A 17585-nucleotide genomic window follows, 5' to 3' on the forward strand; every position below is an offset into this window, starting at 1 on the left:
ACTGCTGTGACAACTGTCAATTCAGGTCATTCTCGGACTCATGAATCTTTATAAAAACCATTCATGCACAACATGCCATGGCCTAGTAGTATAAAATAGGTCAAAATTTTGCATAAACTAGGATCCAACTAAGGTCTAGAACTAATATACTTGACACTTACGATTCTAGTAAGTTGCTTAAATACAATAGGAAATGTCAATGCTATAATTAGAATGAAACTTCAAACTTTGTTACAATTGAAAAAGGGTATAAAACCCTAAAAATAAACTAAAGTATTCTAATTATGCTTCAATGTGATGGTAAACATCAAACAATATTCCAAAAACCCTAGAGAGCTAAAACTCCAAATTTACAAACCTTAAAGCGTAAAAACTTTATAAAATTTGGCAATAAACTTCCAAATATCAAATCTTTATTAATCAAATTATGGATTATACCAATGAAATAGAAATATAAATTATCATGCATTAATCATAATTTATTTGTTAAAAACAAGATTTTTAATTCAATCAAAAATTGCTTCAAGAATCACTTTTATAAAAATTAGATTTTTATAAAATTAAGGAGGGATTTTTTATAAAATTTGAATTGAGGAGAGAGGAGGCTTTAATGCCACAAAAATCTGGCCATTCTCCCCTCCCCATGCTCCTTCTTCCCAAAAACTTCAATCATTAACTGATTTCCTACACTCTACCTCTTCTCTCTTCACTCTCTCACACTCCACCCTCCTAACACACAAAAACTCTCTTCCTCTCTCTCTCTCTAACTCACGAAATTCTCCCTATTCCTCTGCCAAATTTCAAGATTTAGAAGACCTTGAAGTGTTCTTAATTCCCTCAAGATCATAACCAAGGTAAACAACATCATCTTCTTCCATAGTTTCATGATTCTACTTCCTTTCCTTCATAGTTTTTTCTTCTTTTCGGATTCTATGCCTTTCGATGGCTAGAAATATTTATTTTTCCCTTGTGGTTTGTAGATTCTCACCATAACACAATTCATGTGTTTGAAATGGTGAAAATCCGGGATCAAACCCATGCAAGGAGTGAAAATGATGCACATATGTTCATGTGAGTTCAAAACCGAGTATTACATCTTCTTCTCCATTTCTTTTGTGTTCTTGCATGATCAAAAACATTTAAACCAATTCTAGTACATCTTGGATGCTCATTCACTCCATGCATGTGCTAGAAATCGGACCTTATCAAATGCATGCATGATGTTCTTGTCAAAATATCCTAAGAATGCACTCAAAGCAAACATGCAATCTGCCAGATTACTTTGTTCAACTTTGAACGACCATAACTCGGTCATTACTTAACCAAATCATGATATTCTTTTTGTATTGGATAGTTCCACGAGTTAAATTACAAAATGGTTGCGCAAACAGCTCTTTTTCTGTGATCACCATTTTTTCCTTGCATGATCAATGGCCTTAAACCTAACCATAAATCTGGAGAAAAATACTTTAGAAACTTAACATATCTAGTGAATGTTGGCTGAAATTTCATGGCTTACAACCCCACTGAATGGGCTACACAAATTCATGAACTTCAGCCATATTACATCTCATGCACCATTACATGCAACATTTCTTAACTTGTTTGGGTTCAATACCCCTATTTCCCTTCTGAATAAATTTTGAACATTTTCCTTTTGAAAGCCCTCACATGCATGTGATAATATGTAAAACACTAAAAGCTTTTATTATTTTTTTGATTTATTTAAATTATTGCTAGAAACCAAGGGCATAAATCACATAAAATACCTCTATAGGTCAATAAATCCGGAACAAATTCATGATTGCCCCTTATGATGAATAATGACCCCTCACTAAATTTCATCAATTTTTGTTGCTGTTTGGTATGATTTCCGATTTTCTTTTCGTTTGGGTATAATAAATCACAAAACCACTTTAGAGAGTGTGAAAATTTTATCTATCAATTTTCGCATACCTTACCTATGATCGGTGACTCCGAAAAATAATTTCAACATTTTTCATCATGCCTTACTATTTTTCCCAATTTTTGGTAATTATAATGGTCTAAAAATAGGAAAAATAGTTCTGATTATCCAAAATTCATGAAAATTTTTCAGAACATCATGTTGTACAGTAGGATGTTAAATAAAAATTTTGAGGATTTTTCTCCGTTGTAAACAATTTTTCTCATAATTTCTAAAGTTAATTACACTTAAATACACTTAAATACACATAAATACCGAAAACCGGATTATACAAAATGAAAACCACTTTTGGTATTTTTCCCAGGTTATTTATACTGTAAATGATGTTACAAAAATTTTTGGTAATTTATTTTAACTGTTTAATATTATTTCTTCAATTAATGATTATTTAAAGGAATAAAACAATGAAAAATAGAAATACCCACTAAAAAAATATCTTTTATATTTTTCCCAGCTTAGCTATGTATAATAACAGTTAAATAAAAAGTTTGGGTAATTTTGGAAACTGTTTTCTATTAATTTTAATTTTTATTGGAATAAATGCTCAAAAATCATAAAATATAATTAAACAGCCTGGAAATCCATTTTTATATTTTTCCCAGCTTAGTATTGTGTAATAACAGTTAGATAAAAAGTTTGAGAATTTTTATCCTTTGAATGCTATCTTTCGTGAATTTATGTTGTTAAGAAGACTTAAAATTTTGAAAAATAGTTAACCATATTAAAAATTCAAGGAAAATTTTCTGGAAAACCTCTATTGTATTTACAATGAAAATACAAGGTTTGACAATTTTTGGAAACTGTTTGATAATATTTTACATTTTTAGGAATATAAAACAATTTTAAATGTGTAGAAATACCTTTAATTTATATTACCAAATCTGGAAAATTAATATTCCAAAGTTGTAATTAATCGCACGACTTGTAGAATTTCATTATTTCAGAAAAAGTTTAACCAATTAATATAAAATTCAATACTAAAACATAAATAGGCATTTCACTATATGTAGAGTTTAGTATATTAGCATTAGATTTCGACATTGAAACTCACTAGTGTGTGTTTGATGTCATAGGATCCCGGTAGTAAGACGTTGCTGCATTCTGAGGCATTACTTGTATCTACTCGAAACATTGTGAGTATTCACGCACTCCCCTATTTTCGGTTTCTATGTTTTGGGGTGGAAAAGCATGTGCAGAAAAATTATTATTTGCATGTTGTATTTAAATTGAAATGTATCAAACATGATTGTTATTGTATTGCTATGTTTCTCTATGTATGTCTATGCAACACGAAACATGAGACCTTATCGTACTAAGGCCCTTCCCTTATCTCTAACCATTAACTCTTTGAGCCAATGGTCATTATGGATAGTGCTATTAGGAATTGATAACTCCTCACTCGCCCGAATCGCGGGAGTGCATGATACCATATTCATCTATGGAACGATAAGCATAGATCTCGATAGGGCTTCAGTCATAGGTTTGGTTAAGACTCATTGTTTGCTGATACACATACAAAAAACTCGTTTCTCGTTATAGCAATAAACTTGTATTCATTAATAGCAATCAACTTTGTTTCTCATTAAAGCAATGTACTTGTATTTACAAAAAGCCTTATTCAAGCTCGATTTTATAAACTTGTGAAGTCACCAACTATTTTCATAGTTGACGCTCGTTTTACATGCTTTTTCAGGAAATAATTAGTAAGTGGATGTAAAGATTCATCATCATAGAGCATGTTGCATCGTGTTGAAGCTATTATGAAGTTATATTTTGAACAATGTTGTTTTGGAAAAACTTGTACTTTGTTTCTTTTAAGCTATGGGTTGTAAACTTTTAAATACTACTATGGTGGTGTATCTTTATCTTTTGCAATGAAACTGTTATCGCTGTCATGTCTTGCGTTTCCGCTTTAGCGGGGTGTGACAGAAGTGGTATCAGAGCTAAAGTTATAGAGAACATCGGTTTTTCTTTAAGAAAAGACAACCTATAACCAAAACTTACAAAGAAATTCGTTTTACATCAAACATATTACTCGTATAATTAGGTCGGGAGTTGTATCATTGGACCTCGATTAAACATAGCCTGATCACCTATGTTTAATTAAGGAAAGATTTATACAAAGCCTGAGCTAATTATAATGGGAATATGTTCAACAAAAATATTTGAGAAAACTTTATTTCAAACATTCAAAAGGTTAATTTTTGTGTGTGTAAGCATTGCATATTATAGGCATACATTGTCATTTATTTCATATCCCATTGAAACTATGTCTCAGTCCACTATGTCAACATCGTCATCTTCCCGCGCTGCCGCCTCAGCCGATGAGTCCGGCTACGTCACTATTATCCCTCGACGTAATCCCCCCACCTCGGTAGAAGAAGACTCATCAGAGGACACGGAAGTTACAAGGAACTCGGTGCAGATCAGCAATGACGACGCCCCGAGTCAACGACGCGAGGCATCACCTTCATCGGTGTTGCCACAACCATCGCTTTATGGACTTCGCATTTGGAGGACGGCGAGGAAGAGTGTTCCCATTCCAGGAAGGATAGCCACCAGCTCAGCAGGATTTGGCACGGCAGGACGTAGCGGAGCAGTACCCCGCGTTGCAGGACCAAGAGCACCACCACCGCAGCAAGTTATAGGGATACCTGTCAGGCAGCCAGGTATGACCTCGGAGGAGTTCGGGAGGATGCATTCGATGGCAGTGGATCTACGCCATAGTCTCGCAGTGATAGCTGGGCACTTGGAGGTATTGAACGAAGTGATGACAGGGATGCAAATCATGTTTCAGCATTCGATGGAGGCTACTGACACTACTAGTGCTGCTAGACGAGAGAACCATGTCAGGAAGGCCTAATCGCGGGCACCCATAGAACGAAACACCTGATGTTGCTCAAGTTGTAGCACAACAGCTCATGGAAGCAATCACAAACATTGTTACTCAAGTAACTGCAGGACTAAATGCTAACCAAGGAAGTAATGGAGGAAACCGGGGAAACAATGAAAGAGAATGCAACTACAAGTCCTTTATGGCCTGTAAACCTAAGGAGTTCCATGGAAAGGAAGGTGCGGTTGGGTTGCTGAAATCAATTGACATCATGGAGTCGGTCCTTCACATTAGCAAATGCCTTGAGCGCAAAAAAGTTGAGTATGCAACTTGCCTACTCCAAGATAGGGCATTAACCTGGTGGAATATTCTAGTGCAAACCCGAGGCCGTACAGCGGCATATCAACTTACTTGGGAAGACCTAAAGAAGTTGCTGATAGAGGAGTATTGTCCCAAGGATGAACTTCAAAAGCTTGAATCTGAATTCTGGAACGATTCTATAGTTGGAACACAAATAGAGAAATACACAGTCCGATTTCATGAACTAGCAAAACTGGTACCTCACAGGGTTACTCCTGAGGAGAAACGGATAGATCGTTACATCTGGAGTCTGGCACCAGAGATTCGGGGAATGGTTACCTCAGCAAACCCAACTACTATTCAAAGTGCAGGAAGTCTAGCAAATCGACTAACCAATGATGTCATAAGGATGGGAGCATTGACAAAGGAAAGCTCTAGTAGCAAGAGGAAGCCAGCAGATCAGGGAGAGAAGAAGTATGGAGGCAAGTCAGGGAGGAAGCAGAAATGTCTCAAGAAACATTATGGTAAGAGCCCAGGAGAAAGCCAGTGACAACTCAAGAACGGGAAGTGCAGGAGCGAAAGCAGTACTCAAGGCCACTTCCGAAGTGCAATAAGTGTAACTTCCATCACAATGGAGCTTGCCCAGTGTGCCAAAACTGTAAGCAAACAGGCCATTACTCGAAGTATTGTAGGCTGAATAAAGAGGTAAAAAGGACATGTTACGAGTGCGGGAGTACTGATCATCTCCGTAGAGCATGTCCCAAATTGAACAATGGACCTGGTAACAATGGACAAGGCCAAGCCAGGCAAAACTTCCAAGGAAATCAAGTTGGACGGCCAAGAGGTGTAGCCTTTGTGATTGGTGCAGAAGAAGCTCGTCAGAACCCTGAAGTGATAACAGGTATGTTTCTCCTGAACAACCATTTTGCATCAGTAATATTTGATGTAGGAGCACATAGGAGTTTTTTTTCTTTAGCATTTAGACCGTTAATTGGCTTCAAATCGATGTACTCTGAATTTAGCTGATAAACTCTTTAGCATTGACCTAATTCCCATAGAGCTAGGTAGTTTTGATGTGATAGTAGGAATGGATTGGTTATCCAAAAATAGAGCGGACATTGGTTGTTACAAGAAAGTCATTAGTGTACCTCTCCCTAATGGAGAAACCCTTATCAAACATGGTGAGAAGCCAGGAAGAAGTTTAAACATAGTATCAAGCATGAAGATTCACAAGTACCTGAAGAAGAATTGTATTGCATTCATGGCCCACGTGCTAGAAAGAGAACCTAATGCTAAGCAACTCAAGGAGATTCCAGTGGTTCAAAACTATCCCGAGGTGTTTCCGGAGGAATTTCCCGGTCTACCCCCTCACAGGTAGGTCGAATTTTGGATAGACTTCATTCCCAAAGCGGCACCGGTAGCAAAAGCACCATATCGCCTTGCACCATCCGAGATGCAAGAACTATCCGGACAACTTCAAGAACTTCTAGACAAAGGGTTTATTCGACCAAGTTCTTCACCTTGGGTAGCCCCAGTGTTATTCGTCAAAAAGAAAGATGGTTCGTTCCGAATGTGCATTGATTACAGAGAACTGAACAAGTTGACAATCAAGAATCGATATCCCCTCCCTCGAATAGATGACTTGTTCGATCAGTTGCAGGGCGCTTCCTACTTCTCAAAGATCGACCTTCGGTCAGGGTATCATCAACTAAGAATTCGCGAAGCGGACATTCACAAAATAACATTTAGAACCCGTTATGGACATTATGAGTTCTTAGTCATGCCTTTTGGACTAACGAACGCACCCGCTGTTTTCATGGATTTGATGAATAGGGTCTGTAGACCATACCTATACAAGTTTGTAATTGTATTTATCGATGACATACTTGTTTACTCGCAAACCAAAGAAGATCACAATAGACATCTGAAGCTAGTGTTGGAGATGTTGAAGGAGCAGAAATTGTATGCCAACTTCACTAAGTGTGAATTTTGGATTCGGGAAGTACATTTTCTTGGTCATGTGATCGGTGAAAGAGGAATTCATGTAGATCCAGCTAAGATCGAGGAAATCAAGAAATGGGAAGCCCCCAAAACCCCGACAGAAATACAACAGTTCCTAGGATTAGCTGGGTACTACAGACGCTTCATTGGGAAGATTTCAAGATGGAAAAATTGGCCCAAATCTACATCGACAAAATTGTTTCTCTGCATGGTGTACCCCTATCTATCATTTCTGATAGAGAGAGTCGTTTTACATCTCGATTTTGGTGGATGTTATAGAAGGCACTAGGAACCAAGATAGATTTGAGCACAGCTTACCACCCTCAGACAGATGGGCAAACAAAGAGAACAATACAAACATTGGAAGACATGCTACGAGCGTGTGTCATCGAGTTCAAAGGAAATTGGCATACTCATTTGCCTCTAATTGAGTTTTCCTACAATAACAGTTACCACACGAGTATCCAATGTGCTCCATATGAAGCATTATGTGGACGCAAGTGTTGTTCGCCCTTATGCTGGACAGAAATTGGAGACAGACAGTTGACTAGACTCGAACTTATCCAGGAAACATCTGACACGATTGCTATCATCAAGGATAGGCTTAAAGCTGCTAGAGATCGTCAGAAAAGTTATGCGGATAATCGTCGAAAACAATTAGAATTCCAAGTAGGAGACAACGTACTTTATGCGGATAATCCTAAGAATGCACTCAAAGCAAACATGCAATCTGCCAGATTACTTTGTTCAACTTTGAACGACCATAACTCGGTCATTACTTAACCAAATCATGATATTCTTTTTGTATTGGATAGTTCCACGACTTAAATTTCAAACCCAACTGGTCTCACTGTAAAATATTAAATATCCGATTTTTGGCAATTTTTACAAAATGGTTGCGCAAACAGCTCTTTTTCTGTGATCACCATTTTTGCCTTGCATGATCAATGGCCTTAAACTTAACCATAAATCTGGGGAAAAATACTTTAGAAACTTAAGATATCCAGTGAACGTTGGCTGAAATTTCGTGGCTTAAAACCCCACTGAATGAGCTACACAAATTGATGAACTTCAGCCATATTTACATCTCATGCACCATTGCATGCAACATTTCTTAACTTGTTTGGGTTCAATACCCCTATTTCCCTTCTGAATAAATTTTGAACATTTTTCCTTTTGAAAGCTCTCACATGCATGTGATAATCTGTGAAATACCAAAAGCTTTTATTATTTCTTTGATTTATTTAAATTATTGCTAGAAACCAAGGACATAAATCACATAAAATACTTCCAGAAGTCAATATATCCGGAACAAATTCATGATTGACCCTTATGGTGAATAATGACCCCTCACTAAACTTCATCAATTTTTGTTGCTGTTTGGTATGATTTCCGATTTTCTTTTCGTTTGGGTATAATAAATCACAAAACCACTTTAGAGAGTGTGAAAATTTTATCTAATAATTTTCACATACCTTACCTGTGATGGGTGAATCAGAAAAATAATTTCAACATTTTTCATCATGCCTTACTATTTTTCCTAATTTTTGGTAATTATAATGGTCTAAAAACAGGAAAAATAGTTTTGATTCTCCAAAATTCATGAAAATTTACCAGAACATCATGTTGTACAGTAGGAGGTTACATAAAACTTTTGAGGATTTTTCTCCACTGTAAACTATTTTTCTCTTAATTTCTAAAGTTAATTACACTTAAATACACTTAAATACACATAAATACCCAAAACCAGATTATACAATATGAAAACCACTTTTGGTATTTTTCCCAGGTTATTTATACTGTAAATGATGTTACAAAAATTTTGGGTAATTTATTTTAACAGTTTAATATTATTTCTTCAATTAATGATTATTTATAGGAATAAAACAAGGAAAAATAGAAGTACCCACTGAAAAATATCTTTTATATTTTTCCCAGCCTAGTTATGTATAATAACAGTTAAAGAAATAGTTTGAGTAATTTTGGAAATTGTTTTCTATTTATTTTAATTTTTATTGGAATAAATGCTCAAAAATCATAAAATATAATTAAACAGCTTGGAAATCCATTTTTATATTTTTCCCAGCATAGTAACGTGTAATAACAGTTACATAAAAAGTTTGAGAATTTTTATCCTTTGAATGCTATTTTTCGTGAATTTATGTTGTTAAGAAGACTTTAAAATTTGAAAAATAGTTAACCATATTAAAAATTCAAGGAAAATTTTCTGGAAAACCTCTATTGTATTTACAATGAAAATACCAGGTTTGACAATTTTTGGAAACTGTTTGATAATATTTTACATTTTTAGGAATATAAAACAATTTTAAATGTATACAAATACCTTTAATTTATATTACTAAATCTTGAAAATTAATATTCCAAGTTGTAATTAATCGCACGACTTGTAGAATTTCATTATTTCAGCAAAAGTGTAACCAATTAATATAAAATCCAATACTAAAACATAAATTGGCATTTCACTATATGTAGAGTTTAGTATATTAGCATTAGATTTTGACATGGAAACTCACTAGTGTGTGTTTGATGTCGTAGGATCCCGGTAGTAAGACGTTGGTGCATTCCGAGGCATTAATTGTATCTACTCAAAACATTGTGAGTATTCACGCACTCCCCTATTTTCGGTTTTTATGTTTTGGGGTGGAAAAGCATGTCCAGAAAAATTATTATTTGCATGTTGTATTTAAATTGAATTGTATCAAACATGATTGCTATTGTATTGCTATGTTTCTCTATGTATGTCTATGCAACACGGAACATGATACCTTATCGTACTAAGGCCCTTCCCTTATCTCTAACCATTAACTCTTTGAGCCAATGGTCATTATGGATAGCGCTATTAGGAATTGACAACTCCTCACTCGCCCGAATCGCTGGAGTGCATGATACCATATTCATCTATGGAACGATAAGCATAGATCTCGATAGGGCTTCAGTCATAGGTTTGGTTGAGACTCATTGTTTGCTGATACACATAGAAAAAACTCGTTCTCGTTATAGCAATAAACTTGTATTCATTAATAGCAATCAACTCTGTTTCTCATTAAAGCAATGTACTTGTATTCATTAATAGCAATCGCCGCGTAGGAGCCCCAGACAACATATTTTCGAGGTTTTTGGCTAGAAATGGACTAGGAACATTACCCTAAGTTGTTTTTGAACTTATAAACTTGTTTTTGTTGTGGTAATGTTCATGCTAATCCAATTTCAAAGATAATTGTCAATAGATTCATGTTTTGAATTAGTTTAGTGATTAGGCTAATTACATGGAAAAGTTTGATTTGAATTATCTTGTTCTTATGAGTTGCTTATATTAATAGAAAAGTTAATTGATTATGTGTTTTCAATCCAAATTAATCTATGATTTGATTCTAAAATGTGTTTTTGTAACTTATCCTCAAGTTATATGAAAAGTCACATTTAAGTTTCATAAAACTCATAAAAGTTGGCAATGGTTACAAAAGATGAAGAGTCTTGTCCTTAAGTTATGGAGGTTCAAGAGTCACTTCATTAAGTAATAAAATATGTAACCTTAATTAATTCCATAAGTTATAAAATAAAGAAAAAGTTAATTCTTTTATTAGTTTAAAGTCTTCCATAACTTGTCCTCAAGTTATGGAACTTGAAGAGTTTTTGGATTAAAACTACTTTGAACACATAAGTTATGGAATTAATTAGTTTTTGAATAGTTCCAAAACTTGCCCTCAAGTTTTGGAATTTGAAAAGTTTTCACTTATGAATACTTTAATTCCAAGTTAGCCCTTAGGATTTTAAAAGCTAAAATTCAACCCTTATACTTTATAATATTATAAGTTAATAATATATATATATATATATATATATATATATATATATATATATATATATATATATATGTAAGAGTAAAGTAAGTCTTACCGCTAGTACGCCTCATTCACGAAGCCGGTCTATAAGGTGGGTATAAGGTTGTTGCCTATAAAATGGAAACTTAATGGATGTCCACTCTCACCCACCGCTTGCTTGACTGGTGGAGGGTCGTTAGCCGAACGAGTTTGACATGACTATAATTCTCCCCTTCATTAAAAGTATTAATGATAAATACTAAGTAACTAAACTCTTAATAATTTCCAATCTTAGTTACTTAGGAAAATGTGAATAAGGTGCTAATCCATGAAATTACACTTTACACTTTGTCTAAGTCGTTAGTGGAGCGTGTGTGGTTAACCCGCAAACTAATTTTAACTTAACAAGGTAGGTAAAGGGTGAATTAATATTTATCATAGTATCGATGGAGCGTGTGTGGTTAACCGGCACATCGATTAAGGGGTAAACACTTAAGGGTACCAAGTAATTTGCATGGTTACTTCACACCTTGTTTTGTGATCCTCGACATCCCAGTCACAAAACCTGAAGGGCACACTCGAGATTGAAACATGCCATTGAACAGTTCAATGAATCTCAAAGATCTAGGAGTTTCAAATCCAATTAAAACCTAATAATACATTTCGTTTATCTTGGTGGAAATTGGTGAATTGTCATTCACCTACCTTCAAATATTTTATAGCTTGGATTACGGCATCCCTCTTCTAAGTTATAAAATAGGTTGTTGGATCCTAGCCTTAATATTTCATATTAGGTGTATATTAAGGACTTAGATCAACTCTCTTGAATATCTCCCAAAACATGTCTGGTTTAGACATTTATGATCTTCCCAAATCTCTTGAGACAAGCTTTCCTAATGAAGATGATGTCCCATGGATATCATACTTCTTTCTCATCCTCCAATTATTCTCCCTAACCCACAAGTTCTTGAAAAGTTTAAGGTCACTTAAGCCTTATTGGCAAGGCAAGGTCTAGGTGTGATCACATCTTAGAGATGTAGTCACATATTGACAAGCCGGGAGAGTTGGGTGTCAAAGTCTTGAGTAAGTTGGTGGTTCAACTACTTTCTAAGTCACATAGTGAGTTCTTTTGGAACACCTATGAAACAGACTATGACAAGATCCTTAATGATCTTATCTATTTGCTAAGATCAACTTCCTAAAACTTTATGGACATTGACAATGATGCCATTGGATATCCAGTAAAGCCCTCTCTTCCCAGTGGAAAGGGATCGGCCATAGTCAACTCGGTTGACCAAATGGTAAAGAGAAAAGCTAAGTCTGTGATAGTCCTGTGTACCATCATCAAAGGGTCCATATGTTTATATTGCCAAAGAAAGGGGAATTGGTTGCGAAGCTTCCAGATTTACCTAAGGATGTTAAAGTCAATAAGTTTGACTCTACTTCAGGTAAAGTCCACTATCTAACTCTGTTAAGTTTTTATTCTGAGATTGTTGATACATGTTTTGACTGGGTCACATGGTGATGTTTTAAGAATCAAAGAAAAGTGAAGAAACTTAAAGAAAGAATATGTTGAATCTGATCGCATAGATGGATTTCTATCGCATAGTTTGAAGATCGGATTCTTGAGCTACTTCTTAGGAGTTATGAGATATTGATTAGGAATAGATAAGAACAAGTTTTCATATGGATTGTAAGGATAGTTTTTTCCGCAAAGTTTTTAAAATAAAAGGAAAAAAATATGATGATTTTATTTATTTTAAAATATCCTTACAATGGTATTTGAGGAAAAATTGTTGCTTATATGATTCCATTAATAGCAAGAGTGGAAATATGAAATTGATTCTTTCATTTGTGGTAATGTCTAAATTTACCAAATAAAGGAAAGATTCTTATCACCCAAGTCTCAATTGGACCGGAACTTGGAATCATGCAAGGTGTATAGCATGATGAATGAGAACTTTCGAGTATTGGAAAATTAATACTAATTACTTGTTCACATGGATGTGTGAGTAATGTGAAGGACTAAGGGATTGAGTACACATTCTTGTGCACTGGTAAAGTCCAACACAAAAGATCGATAAGACTATTCGTCATAGTTTACTAAAGCTTAGTAAATATGGTTATACTTAAGAGCTTAAGTGTAACTCTGAGACATTGGAAAAGGTTCCAATGTAAGGCAGAGTGAATAAGAAGAATCAAATTAGGTAGAAGGATAAAAGTTTCTCAAATCTGAAAAGATGGGAGAGTACTTTAGTATCAGTTTTTGTGATCATCTTAATGATTAAGAAACCATAGCACAATTACTTCTCTAAGGAAATCTTAGTGCATTCTTATGACTAAGAAGAGGAACTTGAATTGTTGAAATGGTTAAATCAAGAAGATGAGTCATACTTCGTTCCAAAAACAATTTTTAGAGTCATACTCCAAGATTGTAACTTGAGTGACATGTCTTAAAGAAGGTTTAAAACACTTGTCAAATGTAAGAGTAAAAGTTTTCTACTCTTGTACATTTGAAATTGGTAAGTTGTGATGTTTTGGATAAAACAAAGACCAACTTAGGCCAATTGTGTGAAGTGTTTGTCTTGATTAGAATCCACACTATCTCTTGGATGTTTGACAAGGAAGTCTTATAGGTTAAGAGGACAGTGGGAGTCTTAAAAGTCTTGAAAGTCTCAAGAACTAATCAAGAATAGAACTTGAAATTCTTCACTAGCACACGACTTGCGGTTTATAACCTATTGTGTTGACATATTCTGTGCTAATTCTAGTTAAAGTTGGCTTTCCATATGAGTTCTTAGAGTTCTCAATTTGTTGCACAACAACTTGGAAGCAATGGCAGGCCCTTGAGCTGCCAGGTGGCAAGAAATTAAAATTGAGTTCAGTCCATATGAGTTTGGATTTGTCATTATCCTTGTCTTGTGACTATGGTTTTGACAATTCACATGGATAAGAACACATACACCATTAAATCTAAGTGTCATTGTAACGACCAAATTTTCATGTCCAAAAATTTCATTTTAAAATATTACTTTAGAAAAAATTAATAAACAAAACCTTGTTTTAAAAAGTCAAACCATACATCCCATCAAAATATCAGAGTACAATCCCAGTGAATCTCGTAAATGCGGAAACCAGAGTGTGTGCATGATGTGCCGCTACCGCGTCGGCTCCTTCCCCTTCGGTGAAGAGGTACCTGAAAACAAAAGTGTAAACGTAAGCACAAAGCTTAGTGAGTTCCCCCAACGTACCACATACCATACAAACACATAACATACGTACTGCCAGGCTATTCTGGGGTGCCTGACTAGCCGGTACGGCCATTCTGGGGTGCCGACCTACCCATACGGCCATTCTGGGGTGCCGTCCTACCCGTGTCAAGCCATTCTGGGGTGCTGACTACCCATGTCAAGCCATTCTGGGGTGCTGACTACCCATCGGTCCTAACAACCGATCCTCGGGGACTGGTCCCCTCCTGCTACCTCTATCGCACAACATAACAGGCCAACATACAAACATATCATCACATACTGTCAGACGTTTCTGGGGTATCTGACTACCCTGCGGTCCTAACAACCGAACTCTACTACTATCGCATATAACTTATCATGATAGCATATAACATATTAGGTAATAGCAAACCTTGATGATATCACAAAGACAATAATCTATCATACGTCTCCTACTGGTGGGCCGACATTGTGGCCTTAGACCCACCACTACTGGAAGGTAACTCACCTCAAAGTAGCTGCTGAACTGATCGGGAACTAACTGACCGCTGCTGCTCCGGAAATCCTCCGGCTGCAATTCCCACATTATACTCAATCAAACACTGTTAACTGTCCTTTGGGTAAAATGACCATTTTACCCCTGGTCTAGCTCTAAGTCAAAGTCAAAGTCAACTTTCAGTTGACCCGACTCGCCGAGTTGGCTCTCCAACTCGTCGAGTCCCTATCAGACGATTGTCCTGAGTCCCTGTTTCTACTCGTCGATTTAGGCTATGACTCGACGAGTTCATCTTCTAGACTGACGTTCAACCTCTTCATCCTACTCGCCGAGTTCATCTTCATCCGAAGAACACTTATGCTAAGACTTGCCGAGTTGTATGAACAACCCGTCGAGTCTGTTCTTGATCTATGAAGATTGCCTTGGACTCGCCGAGTCAGGGCATTGACTCGCCGAGTCCTATCATAGGTGAGTTTAGCTTCCAACTCACCGAGTCACCCCCTGTGACTCACGGCTCAACTCGATACTTCATAAAGGGACCAATTCAGTGACTCGCGACCAGACTCGTCGAGTCACATATACGACTCGTCGAGTCGCAGCCATGCATCCATCAAATACACTCGTCGAGTCGCAGCCATGCACAAATCACACGTAAAGTTTCCAACTTTACGTGTAGATATTCACCAATATGGATTTTAAGGCTCAAAGTGCACCAAAAGAGGTAGATCTAGGGATTTCATGCAATATGACCCCATAAAGGCATTAGATCCAAGCTCCAGGGACTAAATCAAGCCTAGATCTAAAGGCTAACAACTTATTACAACCCACAAAGCACAAACAAGCTTGGGGAAGAGCCCAAGAAGGACTCCCATGAAGCTAAAAGAGATTACAAGCTTGAAAACAGAGGGGAAACGAGCTATACCTCAAGGAAAACGTTGAGATGACACAAAGATGCCTAGTCTCCTTCTCCTCTTCTTGATCTACTCTTCTTTCTCTTCAAAATCTTCAAGAACACTCCAAAACACTTCAATCTCTCAAGGAAATAAGGGTAGAAACGATGTTGGGAGTTCTGGGGGTGAATGGGGACGAGTTTGGGGCGGAATGAGGGTTTAAATAGGGTGCAAACCCTTGAAATTTAGGGTTTCATCCAACAGCGGTGACTCGCCGAGTCCGGGATATGGACTCGCCGAGTCGCCAACTTAAACGTGTTCTGAGTCTCGTCCATACTCGGCGAGTCGGAACTATGACTCGCCGAGTCCAAGGCTAAAATAGGGAAATATTCAAATAAAATTCACATACCGGAAACCAGGTGCTACAAATCTCCCCCACTTATTTTAGACTTCGTCCTCGAAGTCTGCTGCTCGATCCTGAAACAGCTCGGGGTAGTGCTCCATCATCTCGTCCATCGGCTCCCAAGTCCATTCCGAACCCTTGCGGTGCTTCCATTGCACCTTCACTAGTTCTACCCTCTTGTTCCATAAAGCCTTTGACTTCCTGTCGAGTATTGCGACTGGGTGCTCAATGTAATTCAAGCTGTCATCAACCTGAATATCCTCCAATGGTACTACCGCTGAATCATCCACCAGGCACTTCCGCAGCTGCGAAACATGGAAAGTGCTGTGGATCTGACTGAGCTCGGCTGGCAGATCCAGCCTATACGCCACCTTGCCCACCCGGGCTACAACCCTGAACGGCCCGATGAATCTTGGGCCCAACTTGCCCCGCTTCCTGAATCGAATGACGCCTTTCCAAGGCGACACTTTCAGGAGAACCATATCCCCGACTTGGAACTCCAAGTCGGATCGACGCTTATCGGCGTAACTTTTTTGCCGACTCTGAGCAGTCTGAAGTCTGCTCCGAACCTGCTGGATCCTCTCGGTCGTCTCTAGCACCACCTCGGTGCTTCCCATGACTCTCTGCCCAACTTCACCCCAACATATCGGGGTTCTGCACCTCCTCCCGTACAACATCTCGAACGGTGGTCGGTCAATACTCGCGTGATAGCTGTTGTTGTAGGAGAACTCAGCCAAGGGAAGATAGGTATCCCAGCTACCACCGAAATCCAACACACACGCCCGCAACATGTCCTCCAAATTCTGGATGGTCCGCTCACTCTGACCATCTGTCTGCGGGTGAAAGGCGGTGCTAAAATGCAATCGAGTGCCCAACTCATCATGAAACTTCTTCCAAAATCTGGAAGTGAAACGTACATCCCTATCCGAGATCACCGATACCGGCACCCCGTGCCACGCCACGATTTCCCTAATATAGATATCGGCCAACTTCTCGGCCGATATGCTCTCCTGAATCGGAATAAAGTGAGCACTCTTGGTCAGTCGGTCCACGATGATCCAAATCGAATCCACTCCACGCGCGGTTCTGGGAAGCTTTGTAATAAAGTCCATGGTGATATCTTCCCATTTCCACAGTGGAATGTCCAACGGCTGCATCTTACCATGCGGTCTCTGATGTTCAGCCTTGACCTTCCTGCAGGTCAAGCACCACTCTACGTACCATGCCACATCCCGCTTCATGCAGGGCCACCAATAGTTCAGACGAAGATCCCTATACATCTTCGTCGCCCCAGGATGGATAGAGAATCGGGACTTGTGCGCCTCATCCATCAAAATCTGGCGGACGCCCCCGTGATACGGCACCCACACCCTATGGTGTAGTGTCAATAGACCCCAGGTATCATAATCAAAAGAGGATACCTGACCCACCACGCGCTCGCTCTTCCGATGCTCCTCCTTGATAGCCTCCTGTTGAGCCTCCCGAATTTGCTCCAATAGGGGAGTCACTACGGTCATCCTCAGGCATACGTCCCTGATCGGCGCCGCCTTGCGGCTAAGCGCATCGGCCACCACGTTGGCCTTCCCCGGGTGGTAAAGGATCTCGCAATCATAATCCTTCACCA

This window comes from Lactuca saligna, chromosome 2 (assembly GCF_052625555.1).
Source record: "Lactuca saligna cultivar CGN05327 chromosome 2, ASM5262555v1, whole genome shotgun sequence".
NCBI lineage: Eukaryota > Viridiplantae > Streptophyta > Magnoliopsida > Asterales > Asteraceae > Lactuca > Lactuca saligna.